The 22734-nt window shown below is 36.1% G+C and overlaps 1 long non-coding RNA gene across 1 annotated transcript in view; it reads left to right on the forward strand.

Moving 5' to 3' along the window:
• Positions 1 to 916: 916 nt before the first annotated feature.
• LOC130855599 (uncharacterized) overlaps positions 917 to 22734 on the forward strand; it is a 148234-nt gene continuing 126416 nt past the window's right edge. Inside the window, exons 1-2 of the long non-coding RNA XR_009054348.1 lie at positions 917 to 964; positions 19628 to 19683. This is a non-coding gene — a long non-coding RNA (uncharacterized LOC130855599). The remainder of the gene's footprint in view (positions 965 to 19627; positions 19684 to 22734) is intronic.

The following is a 22734-nucleotide window of genomic DNA, read 5'->3' on the forward strand; positions in this document are numbered from 1 at the left end:
TAGATCAGCTGCTCTTGAGTCAACTGGCACCCTGAAGGCATGGAGATAGAGCAGTCCTTTCCAATAACTAATCTGTGGAACTATTTCCTACTCTATATAACTCTTGGAATTCTTGCAGATAGTCACATAGGGTGGAAAATGGCTGGATATTAAAGCAGGACATTACAGACGCACTAAGCTAACCTTGTCAGATTTCTCCTCCTTTCACCCCAAGTAGAGTATCAGGAATTACAACTTCAGGGGTTATGCATAAACTCTAAGCCACATCTACTCTTAAATTCTTGGGATTATTTGGGTCAATAGTTTGTCTTTTATGTGGTATGTTTACTTCACTACTTCCAAATGGATGGGAGTGGTGAAGTCATTTTCATTGAGAGCATTACAAAGTAGAGAGTCTGAATGTTGTGAAGGTTGGTGACTGTTACTAACAGTCAATCAAGAGAAGCAGCAACTGAATTAGAAGATGAATGGGTAAAACAATTAGAGTCAGTGTTTTGTGAATGTATTTTAAAAAAGGACCTAGGATATTAAATTAAAAGTAAACCAACTGAAAATTGGTAGTTCTTCTTTTAATTTTATACTCATTTAATTTGTGGACTAATTCTTGATGCATATGTTTAGCCAAAAATTGAAAAACAAATACAAAGATCAAATTTCCACTTCCACTCCCCTCCCCCAAAGAAGGAAGTTAAAAGTATTTAACTTACACATTTTACTGGGTTGATTTATTTGAAGCTCAGTTGGCCTAAATGGTTATAAAATGTCTACATATAAAGATGTTAGCAGATATTTTTATATGGGCAAATCCTGAATAGGAGGGAAATGTAATTTCGACTTTGAACATAAAACTAGCAAATTTAAGGAGTTTTCTCTTTAGCTTGTTGTGGAAATAACACCATGTCCTTTGGTTTCAAGGTAGGAGGATGAAGGCACTGCCAGAGCCTGACTTCCTACTATGAAAAAGGTAAGGTATGAAAGAAAGGAACAATCCCAGTGGAAATTCCACCATAAGATCACATACCGACCAAATCTTACTATTTAGTCTTTCCACTTGTAGACTAGATTTTATTCGACATAAATATATCCAAAAAATATGTGCTTTTAATTTAAATATCTTTTTCTCTGAAAAACAAAAGGCAAGGCATCTGTTCTATAAAATGAATAAACCTACGTAGAGTTTGCTAAGTACCATGTCTTCTAACTGTGGCCTATCTGGAGTTTATTTAATGTGGTTTATCTTCAGGAAGTTGCAGAGTAATGAAGAAAAGTCATACAGGAAATAGTGACTATTTTACTGTTATCTTTAGGAAAAATCCCATGAAACAAAGGAAACCATTTTTAAACTGCCTTAGAATAGTTTTTTTTTTTTTTTAAGCTCAGTTTAGGATTGCATGCCTATTATTTGCAGTTATTCCTCTAATAAATAATAATTATCACACATGTTTTGGTGATTAATAATATTATTGATATGGCTCCCTAAAAGCCTCATGAATTTCATGTAGGTTAAATTGGAGTTTTTTTTCCTGCCTTGAGGCTTGGAATAGATATTTAAAGACTTGTCCAAAACCACATAGCAAGTTAGTGGCAGAATTGGTGCTAAGGGTAGGTTTGCTGACTTCAGCTCCATCTCCGTTGTTTTGTTTTGTTTTTTTCTCATTACTTCATCCTATCTTCTTTAATTTACTATGGGGAAATATATTCTGAGGAAACTAAAAATAAATGGAAAAGAGTAGCATGAATTCTAACTTACTGCTATTGTTTTAGTGACTTTCAGCATCCTGGTTTATTTCATTCCCAGGATATTAATGTCCTGCAGTGGATGCTGACATGCAGCAATGTGGCTCCAGACTTGGGCTCAGGAGTCAGGCCCTTGGGTGGGACTGGTTCTGCCCCTCACTAAGTGTGAGAGCTTGTGTCTCAGCTGCCCCTTTGGAAAATGGAGACCATAGCAAAACCTACCTTTGGGGGTTGTTGTGAGAATTCAATGAAGTATAGTTTATTTAAAGTGTTTATAATAGTGTTGATGTATATAGTAAGTGCTCCCCAAGTGTTACAGAATATTATAGTTATCAAGGAAGATGAAAGGTTTATTTTCCCCAATTAAAATACTAAAAAAATTAGGGATCAAGGGGAAATTCACTTCTGGGAGAACTGTTCCCAGGGCTCCAGTGATCTCTTTCATAAGTATTATTAGCTCATGGTAAGGGCCATTAAATGAAAAGCAGAAGAATAATGTTTTCAATTAGTAAAAGCTTTATAAATGAGGTTAATTAGCAGCTTAGTTACTAAATTAAATTATCTTGGTTTGAAACTCAGGCTTTATTCTAAAAAAAATTGTCAAATAGACTAAGAAATTCCTTTAGATGTGGCATTAGTTCTCAGAATATAAGCATTGTGATGAACTCTGGGTAAATATATTTAAGACATGGATTAAATAGTCACTAAGCATGTGAGTTTAAAAATTGTGACAGTCTTGGGAATTTGTCTTAGAAAACCTGCCAAAAGTAAGCACCATGGAAGTAGTTTTTAAATTTTTGGTTCTGATTATAGAAACTGACAGCTTCCTTTTTTTTCTCAGCTAGTTAAATATAGAATTAGAGACTGGTAAAGTTGAAAAAAAATATTTTTGATCATGTGGTCTTACGCTTTTCAAACTTCTAACCATGGCACCTAATTGCACAAATGTAATCTATAAAAACCAAGAGGAGCAGCTGTGGTTGTTGCAAGAGAGGAGGTTGGAGCTGGGCTCACCACTCCTGCAGAACTTTGCAAAGCCTGTGAGCGTACTTCACCTTTAACAGGCGAGGAAACTGACTCCATAGGCCATGTGTGACTTGCTCAAAGACACACTCCCAGACAGACAGTGGCAGAGCCAGTTCTTGAATAAATAGCCTCTCTTCTGCTCTTTCGATTACACCCTATATCCTACCTAGTAAAGAATCTATAAATTAGAACCCTTTAACAATCCAGACTCTCTTCTCTCCTCCACTTTTATTATAGAGTTGTACCTGACAGAAAGTCCAGTTGGCTTGATATCAACATGATGGGCATGTCCTTGGATCAGAGCAAATCTATCCCAATGTTTAATTGATTAACTCTTTAATCATCTATTGATCACCTGCTCTGTGTACCTATTGGGCACCATGTTATGCCCTGGGAATATCAAGCTGATGAAAACGCCATCTTTTCCTCATAGATGTAAGAGGAGTATAGAGTGAGACACATACATAAATACTGTGTCTCTTATAGTGGCTTAGCTAGAAAGTAAAAATTGTGTGAAAAAATGTTAATTCTTTAAACATTAAATATTAATCATTATATAATGCTCTGCTCATGGTAAATGCAATACTTACACACTGGAAAGTAAGGATATTGATTAATTTTTATTTTTATTTAAACTTTTTTAAAGCAAAAAATGTTACTTTATTTTAAATGATAAAATAATGTTACTTTATTTTAAATGATTTTTTATTAAGTAAGTAATTTAGTTATTGCTGTGAGTCATATATCCCACAGGCTGGGTGCCCCCTAATCTCTGTTGGATGGCTAGGTCACTGATGAGGTTGAATAATGCTGAGGATGGAGGGGTCTTTCTTGTAGTCTAATCCTACAGTGGAACCTGTAGATCTCATGATAGAAACGTATCTCCTTAGGTAATTACTGATGGCCAAGGTCGCTGTTTACTCTAGTCAAAGTTGCTTTAAGCCTAGAGTGGTCCCGCTCAATAATAAGCCTGACTGATTAGCCTTGATCAAGACAAAATAAAAGATTTCTCTTGGCAGGGAAAATTAATGGCACCAGAGACCTGTGCAACTATGCTAGGCCTTACTTTGGGATTCCTTGCCTTCTAGAAACCTTGTTCATATTAGAGTTCAGAATTTTGAGGATCACCTAGACCCCTGGTACAAGTGCTCACCTGATTGTTGCTACCTTGATGTTGAATTGTGCCTACTTTTGTTTGCTACAGTAAATCAGAATTTCTATATTGCTTGCTATCATAGTAGGCTACCCACCATACAGTAAATTTTGCATAAATTTATTCTACCATGTCAAGCAACGTTTACTGCTCTACCAACCTTAAGGAGGGTATCTGGTTCTCTTTTGTGTCATGTTCCATGTATCTGTGCTTGCTTCTACCTGAAAGCTTACCTCACTAAGCATTCTGTGTAAGAATGTTTGTATTGAAGACGTTAGTTTCCATGATGGAGTCATTTGTAATGGACAAAGATTTCTGCAATAAATAACTATAAAAGCTGGACAGAATGTGTAAGACGATAAATTGAAGACATTGGAGAGCAACTGACATAGTTGGGACACAAGGCGGGGTTATGATCCTTGAGAGAAGAGAAGAACATTGGCTGCACTTAAGTTCTCCCTGGCTACTCCTATGAGAGCATTTTCTAAATTTTAGAATAGGTGAATGAAGCGTGAGAAGGAAGTGGCAATTGTTATTGGACTAAGGAAAATGATACCAGACTTTGGGGTAATCAAGGAGGCTAGAACTAGAGGGGCAAATTTCTGGAGGGGAGTAAGCCACAGAAAAGTAGCCCAAATATCTGCATATAAATTCTGTTCAAGTCAGTTGTCAGTTCCTAGTTTGCACATAAGCAGGGCAAAGGCCTCAGGAAACCTAGCACAAAGGACATCTGAACGGCTAAATAACTGATCTCTAGGGTATTTTAGTCACATGATGCTGGGGAGAGAGATAGGAATTTAAGTGCTGCCAAGGTAGAGGGGCATTGGTAAACAACTTCAGGATCTCAATGGAGACCCTGTCTGTCAAACCCTAGGAGTAGGGACCTTACCCTAGGAAAAATGAAATACAAAAACTCTAGCAGAGCTTTAAATCAAGCCTAGATAGGATCAGTTGATCCACCAGAATTTTTTTTCCCTGAATTTCAGAAAACAATTTAACTCTTTTTGAAGGACACTATCAGTCTCCATAGTGCTCAGCAGCCAATAAAAAATTACAAGACATGCTTTAAAACAGGAAAAAAATTGACCAGAACCCAAGAGAAAAAAGATAGTAAACACATACTTGATTTAGATATTGCAGTTATCAGATAGGGGCTTTAAAATAACTATGGTTAATCTGATTGAGAAAATGGAGAAAATGATGTACAAAATATATGAAAATATGAATAACTTCAACAGAGAATTGGAATCCATATAAATTAATCAAATGGACATTCTTGAGCTGAAAAATGCAATGTTTAATATTAAGAACTTTGGGTGTTTTGAACAGCCAGGTGAACACATCAGAAGACAGGATTGATGAACTAGAAGATAGGTCAAAATAAGCTAAGGGAGAATGGAAACAGACTAGAACATAAAAGACACATGGTACACAAATTGACTTCTGAACTCACTATTCTCCAGAAAGAGAATTCATACTTAGAAGTTCTCTGGATTGCTTTTTTCTAGACTAGTGGATGCTACTAGAAACATACTTAGATATATCTAATTCTGTTGCTAATTCAAAGCACTTGCATTTTCCAGGGCACTTAGGGAATTGAGAGATGCTTTTGTTAACTTTAATTTTAATAAAAAAATCTGTTTCCTTTAAGTGGTATCTTTACCAAAATTTGAAAACTTCTGAAAAGAGAACAGAGTACAAGACCTTAGAGAGTAGAAATAATCTAGATCAAGTTTTCTTCCTAAAGGAAATAATGCAGCATCATAAGAACGTATTTCCATGTGTCAGTTTTTTTTTCTTCAGTTTTATTCTAGCTTTTATTTCAAAACTATTTGGATCAGTAGCAGATCTCTGCCCCTTTTACTTTCTCCTGGTTTCTTTGCTTCCCACTTTTCGTCTGTCATGCTTGTGCTCTGTGCCTTTTTACTGTATTAACAGTCTATAAGGTTTTCCATTTTCTGGAAAATTAGACAGAGAGCAGAATTTTTGATCCAAGTCTTTGTAATTTGCAGCATGAGAAGTATTTCATCAGTTGCAATTCACCTTTTATGGGTTTTAAACTGTTTTTTCTTGAGACTTTTGTGCATTGCGTGTAGTCCACCCTGACACTGTCAGGGGAAAATAATATACTCTGACAGTAGTCTTATTGGTGCCTTGGAAAAAGGTAAAAGTATGGAAGGCAAATTAATGAAAAGTGGCTAGTATATTTTATTTCTTTCTATTCACTGATTCTCAACTAAAAATTAACCAAAAGTCAATGTTTGGTATCATAAAACCTTGGCTATTTTATATATTTGGAAATGACTTCTGATCTAGAAATAACATTGTGTTCCCTCCCACCCCCTACCCTTTTCACCTAATAGCCTCATTCCCTTCCTCTCCCCCACAAATCCTTGATTATAAAGAGATTTCCTCTGGACACCCAATAACACATGAATCCAGTTGCAAAGAACCAATTGCCCCACAACTCTGCCTAATGTATTGATACTATGATGACCCAGTTTCTGAGGGTAAGATTGTTTGTTGATTATAAAATGCTTTCACAGATGTTATATCATTTGACTTTCTCAAAAATTGTGTGAGGTAGGAAGAGTGAGTATTATTACCCCTATTTTACAATAAGGAGACTAAGGTAGACGAAGCGACTCACCCAAGGCAATAGCTAGTAAGCTTTAAAGCCAGGATTCATGCCTTTGTTACTGTTCAGTGTTGACATCCTTACTTAGGAGGTGTGGGTGGAATGGTAGGAGCATTATTATTGAAATGCCTTCATAGTATAAAGTAGGACTATGCCTACCTTAAATCCATGATAGGTATAGACTATACTTTTGACTACTGTTCTAACACTAGTGGAAGAGAGATATTCTACTTTGCAGAAGCCTTTTACAATATTAACCCCTAAATCCTTTTGGGAAATGGTTAAAGACAAGAGTTTTAGAAATTTGTGCTTACCTTAAAAAAGAGAATATGAATACCCGTAGATGGTTTGACAAGCTCAGGAAAATGTTCTTGGGAATGTGCAATAATGGTTTGTTCAGATTAGATGACATCCTGAATTAGAAGGGGCTTATTTAATGTGTGGATCAACAGGATGCCAAGCACTGAAGCATGTTCTGTGAATGCTCTTAGTGTCAGGATCATATTGGGAGAAACAATTCTTGGAGTGAGTCTCACATTTCTCCCTGTCTTGTGAGCAAAGGAAATAACTACTTTTATTCCATTCTATTATTTCCACTGTTTGTACAGTGAGCAGTCATAGAAGATGTAGATGGTGTCTCCCTTCAGAACGAAGGGCAGGCATGCTTACTGTCCAGTATAAAAGATTCAGGTTCCCTAAGCTCAGGGTCCCTCTCCTGTAATGCTTATTGTATGTACAGGTGTCACCTGACTCTCTTTGTGTTTTCCTATGGGAATTGGTTCTCTGGGAACCAGTGCAAGAAAATACTGATATTCTGGCTACTGCTACTGCTAAGAGGAATAAAGTTTTACCCAGGCATGTCATGTCTTCTTCCAGCATCTGTAAAAGTATGTATGACAGGCTGAATGTTAGTTTGCAAATAACCTTTACCACACAGTTCTGACAGGTCACAAGCCATCTCCCCCTCTCCTAATCTCTGGACTTGTGCAAAAAAAAAAAAAAAAGCACAAGACATTTTGAGTCCATGCATGTGGTTTCCTGGGTCATGTATTTTTAGCAGGATGATTCTGGCATTTCACAATGAACATTGTCTATGGCAACCAGATATGTAGTTGGTGGAGACCAATCAGCAAATCATGACATTGCAGACAATTTGAAGAATTAGATAATTCACTGCTCCTCCTCCCCTGCAGACTTCAGTCTCTTTAAGAACAGCCTTGAGCAAACTTAGGATATAGGTCTTCAGTCTGAGGAAGTGCTTTTATTTTCCCATTTTATTGCTCAACATTATTTGGAAATTATCCTCAATGTCCCTCACCAGGCTGGATTTTCATCCTTAGCTTGCTACTAGACTTCCATTTCTGAAGAGCCTTCCAGTTTTTGGCAAGATAACTGTGTTCTCTCTCTTGATTTTTTATGATGGGGGACATTAAGACAACAAACCATCTCTGATAAGATTTAAGATAATTTAAGATGGGTATTTTTTTTTTTTTTTTAGCATTCTAGATTAGTTAGGAGCCAGTCATGGGTAAGAAAGTTCTCCAACCCTGGAGTCTCCTCCTGTTACAGGTTAATACAATTTTCTAAGACTTAATGCTGCCCAATGACTCTGAGGTTCACTTCTGTACCTGACCTCTTTTATTTATCTCACTGTCTTCAGGGTTTAGACATTAGTTTGGGCCCATTAACTTATGGTTTACTTATTCTTCCACAGTTCTAGCCTTTCCCTTCCAAGCCCTCAGTTAAGTCACCCATTTGATTCTGGGAGCTGGTCAACCCTGATGGCTTGCAGAAGCTCAATAGATATTTGTAGAATGATTAAATGAAGGTACCGGGTTTTTTTGTTTGTTTATTTTGTTTTTTTGAGCCTTTTAACTAGAGCTCTTCAATCTAACCAGTACCTTGATTTCCCCAATAAAAAAATCCGTGGAAAGAGGGATAATAATACTGCAAGTCATACGATAATATTATTCTGACACTGGCTGAGAGCTTACTTTATGTCTGATACTGTGCCAAGTGCTTTAGATGTATCGCCATATTTAATCCTCATAAATTTACTATATGGTTATCAACATTTTACAGATATAAAAATGGACACAGAGAGAGTTTGTAATTTTTCTAAAGTCACACAGTGACAGAACTGAGATTCTTCTACCTTGTAAGAGTCAGGGGTATTTGGTGCACATATTACATGGCTAAAGAAGAAAACTGAACTTGTACTTTAACTTAAATTAGCCATAAAAAATATCTTCTTTGTCTCAGGATCTGGCAAAAGATCAGAGTTAAGCCAGAATACCTGACCTCTGTTGAAAGCAAGTCATAGGTATTCTCGTCCAATTCCTCATTTACTCAGCTCCCTCTCATGTCAGTTGGGTGATTAGTTAATTTCTTCTTTAATTTATTCTAAGAATATTTATTGAAATCTGATTTGGTGCATAGCACTGTTCCTAAGAATTCAAGTAAAGGAAGTAATTGCCTTTAAGGGAAGGAGAGCATTCCTTGTGGACCTGCCTGAGGCTCGTTTTCCCCAGAGAATTGGAAGAAAATTGAACAGTTGTGAAGGGTTGAGATACAGACTGGGGACTCTTTCATTGCTTGTATATTCCTGAGGGCAGGGACTGTATCTGTGTCTTTCATGGCTGCATCTTTTGTGCTGAGTACACTGCCTGACACACAGGAGTTGCTTCATGAATATGGTCCAACTGAATTAAATCAACAGCCCTCTTGGATAGTCTTTTTTGCCTTAGTCATTCTCCTGGAATTTTACTTAAGTTGTTGATTGGAAAATTAGATATATTGGTTTATTGTAAGTGTTCAGATATTAGATTAAACATGACTAAATTTCAGTTTCTGCTCTTTCTTTTTCTCTAACCAGAAAAGAACTTTTGTCATTCACCACATTTCATCTGCCTTTAGTATTGTATTTTGGATCAGGACAGTACTTATTTATTTTTATTTCCAAGGTACAGAAAAGAATACCATAGAAAAACTGCTCACATGTGATAAACTAAATTATGTAAATATACATAGTCTGCCAGATTGGGCCGTATGCAATTGGCAGTATTTGAGAGTTTTTGACCTTTAGTGGTTAAACTTAATGAATTATGCTTTTCTTCTTCTTCTCCTTCTCCTTCTCCTCCTCCTCCTTCTTCTTTTTTTTAATAAAACACTGAGATGCCTATAAAAGAAGAAAAATTTCTCCACAAAAATTTCTATGGTATTCTCCAGGTTGGTGTACTTTTGGCTATAATGAAAGATATTTGTATTTTTTCCTTTGCCTTATCAGAATCCTTCCTAACTGGATGGCCTGAGGCATAAACTTACTTTCACAGCTCTGCTATTATGTGAGTGTGTGCTGGATAATTTATTTCATATTATTTGAGGCCTTGTGAGTATTATTAGAATGAGAGGAAACCATGAAAATTATGGGTTCTTGGTTCACTACTTTAACAAATATTTACTGAGAGCCAACAAAAACAATATTTACTGTATGAGTGGAAAACAAAAAAGACACAGTCCTTGCCTCCTCTGACTTTATTGTTTATGGTTTGTATTGTTTCTTTCAAAGAGCCTTGTAAATAAATAAAAAATTATAGTGTGATAGGTGTTTTGAAGGAGAGTGCATAATAGTATAACCATAAATATTAGGGGGACTGGATCAAGGAGGGGAGGTCAGTAAGGGTCTTTCTGAGGAAGTGAAGGCTGAGCCAAGGTCAAGTACAGTTGTTACCCGGATGACAGGAGACCAGCGGTGGGATGTGAAACAACACAGTTCAGTTCAGTTCACGGAGTATTTACAAAAAGGCTACCATATGCCAGACGCTAGGCTTAGATGCTGGGAAATAAAAAATGAATGAGACATAGTCTCTGCCCCAGTAAATAACTCACTATCAGGGTTTCATCTTCATGTTTATTTTGCTTCTATGTAGTTTGAGTTTCCTTTGTGTCAGGAATCCCTCAGCTAGGCAAGTCCTTCTCAAGAAATAAAGCACAGTCTTTTTGTCATGGAATCAAAGTTGAACAAATGGATATATATAGTCTTCTAGATTCAAGCCTGGCAGGGCTATTCTAGGTTTTACCATCCACTGAAGGTGGCCCCACACTGAAGCTCAGGCCTGTTGCAGAGCCCGGCAACAGCACAGCTCCAGGAAGGAGGCCTGGCTGCCACCAAACAAGAGACCCATTATTTCTTTATCTCGCTCTTTTTTTAACCATTAACTAAAATTATTAAATTATTAACCCAGCCGTAAAAACGAATAAACACACTGTACATGCACTTGATTAGTCTGTTTTTTATGTTGCGTATCACTTAGACCTGGAGTACAAACTCCTAGGGACATGCAAGTAACACACATATGAAGTGTGGAGGGTGTAAACAAAAGTGATAGGTGGGAATTGTGGGAAAAGGGAGATTGCCAAAAACCACAGAAACAGAACAAAACAGCACACTGCAGTGCTGGATTTTGCCCTAGACTCTAGGACATGTCCTCATTCATTGCACCCACCAAGACCACATTCTAGACTTGCCATCCTACTCTTTACAAAGCACTAGGCCCTCTCATTATCTTTGGGTCTGTGATTCTGGCATAGCTCCCTATTCTAGAACTTACTGACTCTTGCCTTGCTTGGCTTCATACCCTAGTCTTGGGGAAGAACTTACCCCAGGGCTAGTTCTGAGCGATGCAGCCTCTGCTTTTCTGTTTGACCTTGTCTGGGTCACTGCACTGCCAAGCCCTAGACACCCAGGATGGCACCCTGACCACCCTGCTTGGCCTGCTCCCTTTTCTGGGACTGACAGACCTCTGTAAAGGGATGGATGAAGAAGCTAGTGACACCCAGACCTGTATCTCAGTTGTGCTGTCTCATTTCATTGTTTTCTTACTTTTCAGTCTTCTTTGTAGGGCCTCACAAACTTCCTTTATAGTTAGTGTCAATATATTATACTATTAAGGCTCTCTCGTCCTGGCTGCAAATCCTAACCACTTGTTTTCTTTTCCTGTGTTTCATTATTACTAATTTTTTTGTTTTTTCATCTTTGAGGATTGATTTGTTATGTGGCAAGTAATATTTCTAAGGGGACCCTTAGATAGTGCATCACTAAGTGACTTGTCCAACTTCACAACATGCCCTTGATTATGAAGCAATCAAGTAGAAAAGAAGAACAGCTCTCAAATTTTCTTTCTTAACTGAGTATGTGTAACCAATATTGTACAGATCCAATAACTATATTAACTAAATGGTGGAATATTAGTAGTTTGGGTTTATCAACTAAGAAGTTTTAGTTTAAAGACTGTAAGAAATTATGTTAGAGACAACAGCATTAAGTGGCCTTTTGGAAAATGCAAAATATACCTCTGTATTCACAACCCATGAAACTTCTGAGACTTTGCTTTTGAATATTCAGCCTATGTTCTGTCTAACAATTCCACACTCTTCCTGTGAAGAGTTATTATGAACCCTGTTGATGAGAGCTGTGATTTTTGCCTAAAATTTCTAAATGAATGTGGTGAATGTCTAGCAAGTTGTTTATCTATCTGTCTAGCAAGTTGTTTGCGCTATCTTGTTTCCAGATTATTCTGTAAAAAGGAATTTACATGAGTACCATTTTACCCCATGAATAACTATTTCTGCTAATTTTTTTTTGGAAATATTATTAACAATATACTCCAATAATGATCTAGCCCAGGAGGTTCTTGTGTTATTTTGGAGCTAGTTGCTGGTGACTCATAGCACGTTGGACGTGAAGCTATGGTTAACTGGTGGTCAAGTTAGGAAATTCTGTTCCCATTAACTCTCCTTTTCTTAGCCCAGAACACCTCTCCGCTCATTTTTTTTTTTTTTCTCTGATTCATCATGCTCATAGTCTCTGCTTGGTGTTTTCAAACCCAAAGTAGACGCAGTGACATGCCATAATAAGTATTGTTCCTACAGCACTTCCAGTTTAGCTAAAAACAGGAAATACAGGCCATTTCGTGGGAAAGCCCACTTTTGTGATGTTTCCAACCCAAGAGGTTTGGATCAACTTTGGTTAAGTGTCTGAACTTTTGGCTTTTTACTTATAGTAAACCTTCTAACTTCAGAATTTTAGCACCATTTCTACTTATAAGATGATACCTTCTGTATTTAGACTATGCTGAATCAGTTTGCTCTGAAACCATTTTTATTTAATATTAGGATGTGCTTATAGCCAAAAAGTGTTCATAAGAAAATTGTGTGTATCATATGATTTAAAGCATAGTAGTAGAAACAGCCATACTTCCCATCGTTTCAAGAGTTCTGTTACTTATTGGACAGTTTATTTAAAGTGGATCTATTATTAAAAGGTTTTACCCATTAAGTGAATATTTGATGCAGACATTTACTATGTAAAATAAATCCAGAAGCAAAAATTCTAGATTAGGTAAAATAGTCTGATAATTCTTTTGGTAAGGAATACCAGGTCCTACCAGGAAATAAATCTAAATTCCTTTGCACTTAAATAATCAGCCAACTGATTTTTAGTAATCCTAGGAGGCAGAGGAAGTTTAAAGTTAGAACTTCATGTATACTATATTTTTTTCAAGATTCAGGGAGGTAAAAAATGAATTGGATAGATTAGCAAAAGAAGCCACATAAGGTTACATTTATGTGATTCCAGGAAAATGGGGAGGCCTTCGGCAATTCATTATGTTATTTTTCAGTGTCAGTGAGGGGCCTAAGTTTTCTTGGTTTCTTCCATATTTTGTGACTGTGGAGACTAGCCATAATGAATCAGATAGATTGCATTGTTTCGTTCATTCTCTTCTGACTTAGCCGTGTAATGTGATCCTACAAAACGTTCATCATAGTTTTCAAGGCTGACAAGTGGTGACATGAATTATAATTCCAAATTGAGTTGTTAAAGTTTATTTCATTTGCCTTTGTAAAATACAATTTGTTACATTTCTTTTTTTCACCTTTGATTGATTTTTTTAAAATTTCATTTTATTTATTTATTTATTATATTTTTTGGGGGTACACCAAGTTCCATCATCTGTTTTTATACACATATCCCCGTATTCCCTCCCTCCCTCGACTCCCCCCACCCTCCCCGTCCCAGTCCTCTAAGGCATCATCCATCCTCGAGTTGAACTCCTTTTGTTATACAGCATCTTCCCACTGGCTATCCGTTTTACAGTTGGCAGGTCATCTCAAGGAAGGGAGATGAAAAAAATAATAACGTCAAGGAACATGAAGGTTAGAGATGAGAAACATTTTTAGAGGAATCAGAGCTCTTCAGCCTTAACCTTTATTGAGAAAAGATTTAACTCAATATTTGTTGAAGTTCTGAAATGACAGAATAGTTCCTTTTATTCTATGTCTTCTTGCTTCCATTTAGCTGGAATGTACTGGACAGGATTAGAAATAACTCTTTCTTTACTTTCTCTTTCCTTCTTCCTTTCTTCCTTTCTTCCTTTCTTCCTTTCTTCCTTTCTTCCTTTCTTCCTTTCTTCCTTTCTTTCTTTCTTTCTTTCTTTCTTTCTTTCTTTCTTTCTTTCTTTCTTTCGTTTAAACTAAAAGCAAAGTGCCAGAGTTCTTAAAAGTAATCTCTCTTTATGATAGTCCAAGACTTTGTGTAGGCTCAGAAAGTGCAGATAATGTCTAAGTTTTTAAAGAGTTTATCAAACTGTATATAACATACTAAACTTTAAAAATTTTGTTGATGGTAGAGTTGACAACACACTCTTCCATCCCAGGTCAACCCTCCTCCCCTAAACCTACTTCCAAAGCAAGAAAAACAAAGTAAAAGACAGCTAATACCTGTTAAAATGCTGTATAAGCCAAGCATTTTTCTATTGTGTCTGTATCACATGATATCCATTTTCCTCTGCGTCATTCTTGGAATAATATCACTCACAATTTAAGATCTTACATTTCAGATTTTTAAGCTCTATCTGAATAATACTGGATGAGTTAGAAAGTCCTAATAGTGAATTTATAAAGAAATGTTGACAGAGCTTGGCTTCTCATAGAACTGGTGGGTACCATGATTATAATAATGGTTTCCTTTAAAACTCTTCCATTAAATGTTCCAAACATTGGAATTTGTAGTTTTTCCTTTGGTCCAGAGATCAAAAACATGAACAATTTTACATTTCTAAAATTGGACAGCATCTGTGTTTCCACAATTTCTGTGGGAAAGCAATCCACCCTTTCTCAGTTTTATTAAAAACCACCGTCTTGGCTCCAATATGTGCCATTACCAGCACTTTCATTATGTCTCATATCTCCTTTTAGGAAGTAGGAGTCTGCCTGTTGCTTCCTCCCCCCCCCCCCCCCTTTTTCTTATTGGCTTTCAAAACCTACACACTGTAAGTCAAAAGTGGTGTAGAAATTGAAGATAGGGTAACAGTGGTTAAAAAGGTACTGTGAGAGACAGATTGTTTGAGGTCAAATCCTTCTGCTATTTAGTAACTATGTGAGTTAGGCAAGCTGTGTGACTCTGAGCCTTATTTCCCTCATCCCGTAAAATGTGTATATTAATAGTATCTGCCTTGTGGGGCTTTTCTAAGGATTAAATAAGGTAACAAATGTAAAGTGATTGGATCACGGTAAAGTCTCAGCAGCTGGTGCCATTACCAGATGTTCTATTTATTTTTAACAGATAATTTGGAAATGTTTTCTAGTGGTAGTTACTGTCTTACTAAGATAATTTTATTTCGTAATAAGCATGTTTTAGTGTTTATATTTTAGAATATAATCAATTAAATCTGATTTATTCCTTACACAGCTCTTTATTGAGTACCTACTATGTGCCAGTGGACTAAACACAGCTTCTCCTGTCATAAGGGATGATGTTTGCTGTAGGCTTTTTGTGTTGTGTTTGGTTTTTGTGGCCGTCAGATTACGGAAGCTCCCGTCTGTTCCTAATTTGTTACGAAGTTTTTCTACCATGGATGAATGTTGAGTTTCATCAAATGATTATTTTTTCCTGGATCTTTTGAGATGACCATGTGAGTTTTCTCTTTTCTTTTCCTCTAAGTTTGTTGAATTTTATTAAAAGATTTTAAGTGTTAAATCACCTATGCATTTTCAGTGGAAACAAATCTTGGTTGTGGTATTTTATCCTCTTCATATACAACTGGATTTGAGTTGCTTACATTTTGTGTATGATTTTGATATCTGTTCATGGGAGAGACTGGCTTGTTCTTGTTGTGTTTCTTTCTTATAAAATTCTTGTCAGATTTTGATGTCAACATGCTGCCCTCACAAAATGAGGTTGGAAACATTTCCTTATTTCTTTTGTTCAGGAAGATGTTGTATAAGATTGGTGTTATTTCTTCCTTAAAGGTTTTAAGGAATCACTGATATAACCTGGGCCTAAAACTTTCTTCCTGGGAGAGAAATTACAGATTTAATTTCTTTCACAGATACAGTACTATTGAGATTTTTCATTTTTCTTGTGTCAGTTTTTGCTTCCTTCCTTCCATCCTTCTGTCTTCTTTCTGCAGTTCTATTTCTATAACTTTAGTAAATACATTGTATACATACACATACCTTTAAGAAATAAATGTTATCTATGTTATTCTGTGGATTGCTTTATCTTTTAGTAACATATCTTAGAAGTTTTTTCTATATCAGTAGCTATAAGACTTCCTCATTCTTTTAATGGCTGCATAATATTCTGTAATATGAAATCACCATATTTTATTTAATGAAGCCCCTACTGAGGAATATTTAGATTGTTTCCAAAGCTTGACTGTTGTAAACAATAATGTAATAAGCATTATTGCACATGTATCTGAATGTATACATAGAAGTATTTCTGTTTCATTTTACTTTTTTTAATTCCTTAGTAGTAACTGCATCTGGCATAAGCAGTTGAAAATAGATTATTGCTTACTTTCTTCTTCACATTCTAATGAGACAGCCTTAGAATTATTTTCTATTTTCTGAATGATACTTTTTTCACTACATTAGCACCTTGGTGTATAACCTTACTAACTCTGCTTTCATTACTTATTACTGCTCAAGTTTGGCTTATTGTAATATAGTTTAATTGATATTTACTTCATTTGCATAAGTTTTTTCAGTAGAGGAAAATCTATACAGGAACAAAATTTTGTCTGTTTTGTTCAGTGCTTTATCCCTAATGCTTAGTACAGAGTCTGGCACATAGTAGGTCCTCAAAAAAAAAAAAAAAGAGTAGTTCATGGAGAGACATGGTGAGATATAATGATTTTAAAATAACAGTAACTGTGGGCTAAGAGACATTCATTTATTTGATGAATGATTTTTAGGGGTTATGGTAACCAGTGGAATGTTAGGTGTTTAAGATGCTAAGATGACTAACATACCAGACCTGTGTCTCACAGACTAGAAGGAACAGATACATAATGGACCAATTACAGCACAATGTCACAAGTACTCTAATGACAATGGGAGGCCTAGAAGAATGGGCAAGGAAACTGACTCAGAGAGATGTGGAAGGCTTGTAGAGGGCAGGATGCTGGAACTTGCTCTTAAAAGATGATTTTTCTCATGATAAGAGGAGTAGTAGACACAGAGGCTTGGAGATGTGTGATGTAATAGGAAAAGGGGAGAAATTCAGAGTCACTTGAAGTGTAGAAAGCATTGGCGGGAGCGGGTTGTAAGAAGACATGGCTGAGGAATGAGAAGTGATGGTAGAAGGAGGCTTGGGTAAGACTGCGAAAGTTCCTGGGTTTGACAGAAAGAAATCTGGATTTTTATCTTATAGTCAGGAAAGACACTACAGGTTCCAAAGCAATAGAGTGTACACCTGTAACTAACCCATCATTGTTAATCAAATATACTCCAATATAAAATAAAAATGAAAAAAAATGCCAGCCAATAAGCATAATTAGATGTCAAAAAAGAAAATAAAGGAATGGAGTGTATCAGGCAACCTGGTTAACAGTGGCTTGAACAAACTCAGGTTTGTTTTTCACTATGGGATACTAGGAAAGAAATTTGAAGGCTAGTAGTTGCTGGTTTTGGTTCAGTGTCTCAAGGGTGTCAGGGGCAAAGTCTTTGTGATTTTCTTCATATTTTCCTCATGGTTGGGTGGTGGCTGCTGTGGCTTAAGCCACCATGTTCAAGTTTCAAGTTGAAATTAGTGGAAGCATCCCATAGCAATTACTGGAGTCTTTATGAAGAATGCAAAACTTTCTCTAAAGATTTAAAGTTTCTGACTCTCTGGCCAGAACTGTGTTTCATGGCACTCATCTTACTGCAGGGAAGGCTGAGAAATGCTATCTGGGCACATTTCTGTTCCAACAACAATAAAGGTTCTAATAGGAAGGGAGAAGGGAGAACTGATTGTGTAGACAATTACCTGTGTCTACCACAGGTGTGACATTAGATGTGGTTCTTAGGAAAATACCTGCGGGCACTCTCAAAGGTGATTTGGGGCTAGATGATTTGGGTGATAAATATATTCTCCTAAGTTTAGAGGCTATGATATCTAGAGATTATAATATTGATGAAAAACATAAAAGTGATATTAATGATGATTTATAGTTCAGTGATATCATTGGGATGTTTTAAGGTTTTTTTCTATTTGAAAAAAGTTACTAAGAAATAATTAACTACAGCACATATTTAATAACCATGTAAAAACCATATCTTGGTAACGTTAATTCATTTCATTTCATTCGTTGCTTCGTCCGTCAAATGTTTACTGGGCATCTCTGTGTGCCAGGCATTGTGCTTGATGCTAGGGACAGAGGGGTGAAAAAGATAGACCAGCCCCTATTTTCACGGACCACAAAGTCCAGCTGGGGAGACGGGCAATTAACAGGAGACCCAATCGGCAAGATTATTATAGATAGTACTATGGGATACTAGGAAAGAAAGAGAGATGAGATAAAGTGATTGGGGTATGAGGGGCCAGGTGCTATTTCACATAATGTGGCCAGGCCAGGAAAGCCTATCTGCAGAGGTGAGCTTTGAGTTGAAGGATGAGAATGAGCGGGTGTGAAAAAAGCCTGAGTATATGTGTTGGGGTGAAATGAGAGGAACAGGTGCAAAGATCCAGAGGCAGAAAAGGGCCTGAGGCTGGTGTGGGTGCACCTTGGGGAGAGCAGAGAGATACCCTGTAGGGAAGGAGGCAGGGGCCTTTCCACAGATGGCCCATCCGGAAGGCCTTACGTCATGAAGGTGATGGTTTGATTCATGTTTATAAAGGTCCTTCTGATTGCCATCTGAGAAGGATTGGAGAGAGGCAAGGGGGAATGTAGGGAGACCAGTTAGGAGGACCAGTTAGCACCTTAATGCTCTGGCCCAGGAGAGAGATGATGGCGATTTAGATGAAGGGTTACAGAGAAAATGGAGAACACTTGGAGATATAGTGTGGCGCCCGAGCCTGGAGATATAGAGTGGCGCCCGAGCCGACAGTATTCACTGATGGATTACAAGCGAAATTAGGAAAAGCCTTGTGTCTAAGTATTTTAGTTTTGTGTTACCTGTAAATTCTAATGGCAACATATTAACTGGGTACTTCCCAGTTCTTCTTCACTCAACCTTCAGACATTAAAATGTTAATATCAACTGGGATAACTTTTATCATTTAATTAAAAAAACAACAACAGGAAAAGATTTTTAACAGAACAATAATTCTAGCTTAGTATTTGCCCTTGAAGATCTTGTATGTGTCCTTCATCTTAAGGGAAATTCCTCCTTTTCTGTTTTTTCCGGTTCAGAAAAACACATATCCAGAAAAAGAGATATAATATAGTTTTTTTCTCAGTAGAAGAGAGATTAAAAGAAAATAGCAACAGCAACATCTGTCTCATATTATTCATATGCATTATTGTGGAATTTAATGACCTGAAGAAAGCAAATGGTTTTTATGTAACTTTATTTGAAATAAACTTAATCTACACCAGTGAGTCCCTCAATTTAATATGCACATAAATCACACGGGGGTCTTGCGGAGATGAAGATTCTGACTCAGTAAGCCTGGGTGGGCCAAGATTTTGCATTTGTACCAAACTCCCATCTGGTCCTCAGACCACACTTGAATAGGAAAGATCTCAATTTTACTCCAAATGGGCATTGTCCTGCTCTTAATCACTTATGCTTTTATTTTTCAGTGTTCCAGGAACATCAGATTGGAGAAACTGACCCACTGGAACTTAAAACATACTTGGTAAGTAAAGAATCAAATAAGGAATTTCTTTCCCCCTCTGGAATTTATTTCTAGATTTATAATTCACTTTCTGTTTTTGGTCTAAGAAAACCTGGCATATTGATTGTTGTCTGGTATGTTCTTTAGCCTAATGACTAAGAATCTAATTACATTCCAAATTGTGACTATTTCCCTAAATATCCTCAGCTGCTTTCAGGATGAACTCTATAACATTACTAGAAATAGTCTTTGTGGCCTTTTTGGGAAATCTACAATATGATCATATGATCCCAAATAGCTTTATTCAACATGTGATGTTCAGAAGACCACAGAATTTTAGGGTATCTTTTCAAGTTAGCATTAATCATACATGGTTTTCTTCTGAAAGCATTTCTTTCAAAATGACCCACATTTTGAAAAAGAAAAAAAGCACAGTTTATCAGTTTAGATGAGATATTGAGAGAGAGGATTTGAGTCAGAAACTTTATCTGGAAATAATAGATTTTAATATTTTATGTCTCAATAGTTATTTGGTATATACTATCAAACTACTTGTAAACCAAAGGGGAGGGCTCATTTAAATAATAAGCTTAAGAACTAATTTACAAGTGCCAGTACTACGTATAAGTGTACCTAAAATTGAAGTGAAAATTATTTTATCAAAAAATATGTTTTGTACAAATCACTAGTTTATAAATACTCAGAATATCATTTTTAACAGAAGTATGACTTTTGAAAGACTTGTAACTCCAAAAATTAGGCTAATTCTAAAAGGCATCTGATGACAATTATTTAAATGCCATTCAAATTGGAATTTACAAAAACATGTATTGAGCCAAGTAGTGTTTACTCAGCTGAAAACAGCAGCAAGAGATTCTCCCTGTTATTGTGATATCATTCACCTTTTTTCCAAGCTCTCCCCATTTTCTGCCTCTTCTACATTTTAATTTTGTACATACAGAAGATTATATGTAAGTATAAATACTTTATGAAACATTTTTGAAAGAATGCCTGTGAACCCATCACCTCCATAAGAATTAGAAAAATACCAGTATCTTTTTATTCTTTACTTGCCCATCTCCTGTTTCCTTCCCAGAGGTAATCTCTGTGCTGAATTTTTCATAATCGTTCTCTTAAAAAGTTTTACCACATATCCACATGAATGGAAATAAGATGTAATTTAGTTCCTTGTTTTTTGAGCTTTATAAAAAATGGTTTCATATGTACCTGTCTGGTCTATTTCTACTTGATATTGTTTCTAAGTTAATACATATTAGTGTCTGTATTAGTAGTTCCTTTGTTTTCATTGCTGTGTGATATTAACTTTGTGATAGTATCAAAATTTGTCATTTTAGAAATGGAGATTTGATTTTCCAGCTTTTTTTGTTACTATGAAACATGCTTCTCTAAACATTCTAAAACATTTCTCCCAATGCACAATTAAAGAGACTTTCTAGGTTGTTTATATTTTGGAATGGAATTGCTGGGTCATAGCAAATGATCAACTTCTCAAGATAATATCAAGTTCTTTTCCAAAGTACAATTTTATATTTCTACAAGCAGATAAATTTCCATTGATCCATCTCTTGGTTTTGTTTTTTGTCATAATTTTTGTTTAAATAGTTATAATTTTGTTATCTTAATTTGAAGTTACTTGACTATTGCTAGAGTTGATAATTTTTTATACATTTATTGACCATTTGTGTTTTCCCCTCTGTGAAATGTTTATTCATTCTTTTGCTCACTCTTCTATTGAGTTCTTTGTTTTTCTTTTTTATGCTTCTTTTCATTTAAGGACTTTCTTATTTACTGACTTTTTTCATAATTACTTTCTAAACAGAGAATACATCTAATCCTGTGTTAGGTATGGATTCTCCTTCTAGTATTGGCAGAGTAGCTCAGGTCAGATCAGCCATCCCAATGAGAACAATTATACACACACACAATATATACATAATTCCACAATATACACATAATTTTTTACCCACACACATAGATGCATACACACGTATTGTGTGTGTGTAACTGTACATATCACAACTATCTGAAGTTATTGGAGGACAGGCAAAGGTGGGCAGAAGTTGAAGAAGCATTAATACGTCAGAGAATAGCTTTAGGTGAGTTTCCCATATTTAATGCTTTTCACCTGAGGGCAAACTCCCAATCAGCATTATATTCAGGGTTACCATGGTGATTGGAGAATGAGGGTGAAAATCTCAGAAAAGAGAGAAACAGAGGGAGAGCTCAAAATTCTGTGTTAACTCTATCGAAATATCTGATTGACCTCTGAAGTATGCATGTGTGGTAGAGGGTAGCCACCTAAGGTTGAAAGGATTGAACAGAGATTTGAGCTGCTGGCCACCACAGGGCAAACAGAATTTGGACTTTGAGTTTTCTTAGGTATTTTCCTGCTAAAACAAACAAACGAAACATCACTACTCTTCAGAGAAATGTAACATGTTCTCTACAAGATTCAGGATGCAAAACAAAATGACTAGATATATGAAGAAAATGGGGAAGTGATACCCATACTCAAGAGAAAAAGTAATCAATGAGATTTACTCCAAGAAATTGGAAATAGCAGACAAGATTTTAAAGCAGCTGTTCTAAGTATATAAAAATGTAAAGAAAAATATGATCAAAGTAAGTCAGTAAAGGAAATTTCAGCAGATAAATAGAAACCCTAAAAAAAGGACCAAATGGAAATTAGAGAACTGAAAAACACAGTCTGAAAGGGAAAAAAAATTACTGGTTGGGCTTCAGAATAAATTGAAGATGACAGAAGAAAGAGCCATAAAAAACTGAAGAGAGGTAATAGCAATTATTCAATTCAAATCTAAATAAAGAGAAAAAAAGATTTAAAATAAAAGTGAACAGAGACTCTGTCACCTGTAGGAAGGTCTAATGTGAATATAAGTGGACCAAAAGGAAGATGGAAAACAATGCAGAAAAAAGCTTCAAGGAAATAATGAACTAAAAGTTCCCAAATTTGATGGAAGATATATTTGGTATTGTTACCAAATTCTACCAGTTCTGTTGCCAGACATCTCTATCAGTCCAGCCTCTCTCTCA

The sequence above is a fragment of the Hippopotamus amphibius genome, chromosome 6, assembly GCF_030028045.1.
Source record: "Hippopotamus amphibius kiboko isolate mHipAmp2 chromosome 6, mHipAmp2.hap2, whole genome shotgun sequence".
Taxonomy (NCBI): Eukaryota; Metazoa; Chordata; class Mammalia; order Artiodactyla; family Hippopotamidae; genus Hippopotamus; species Hippopotamus amphibius.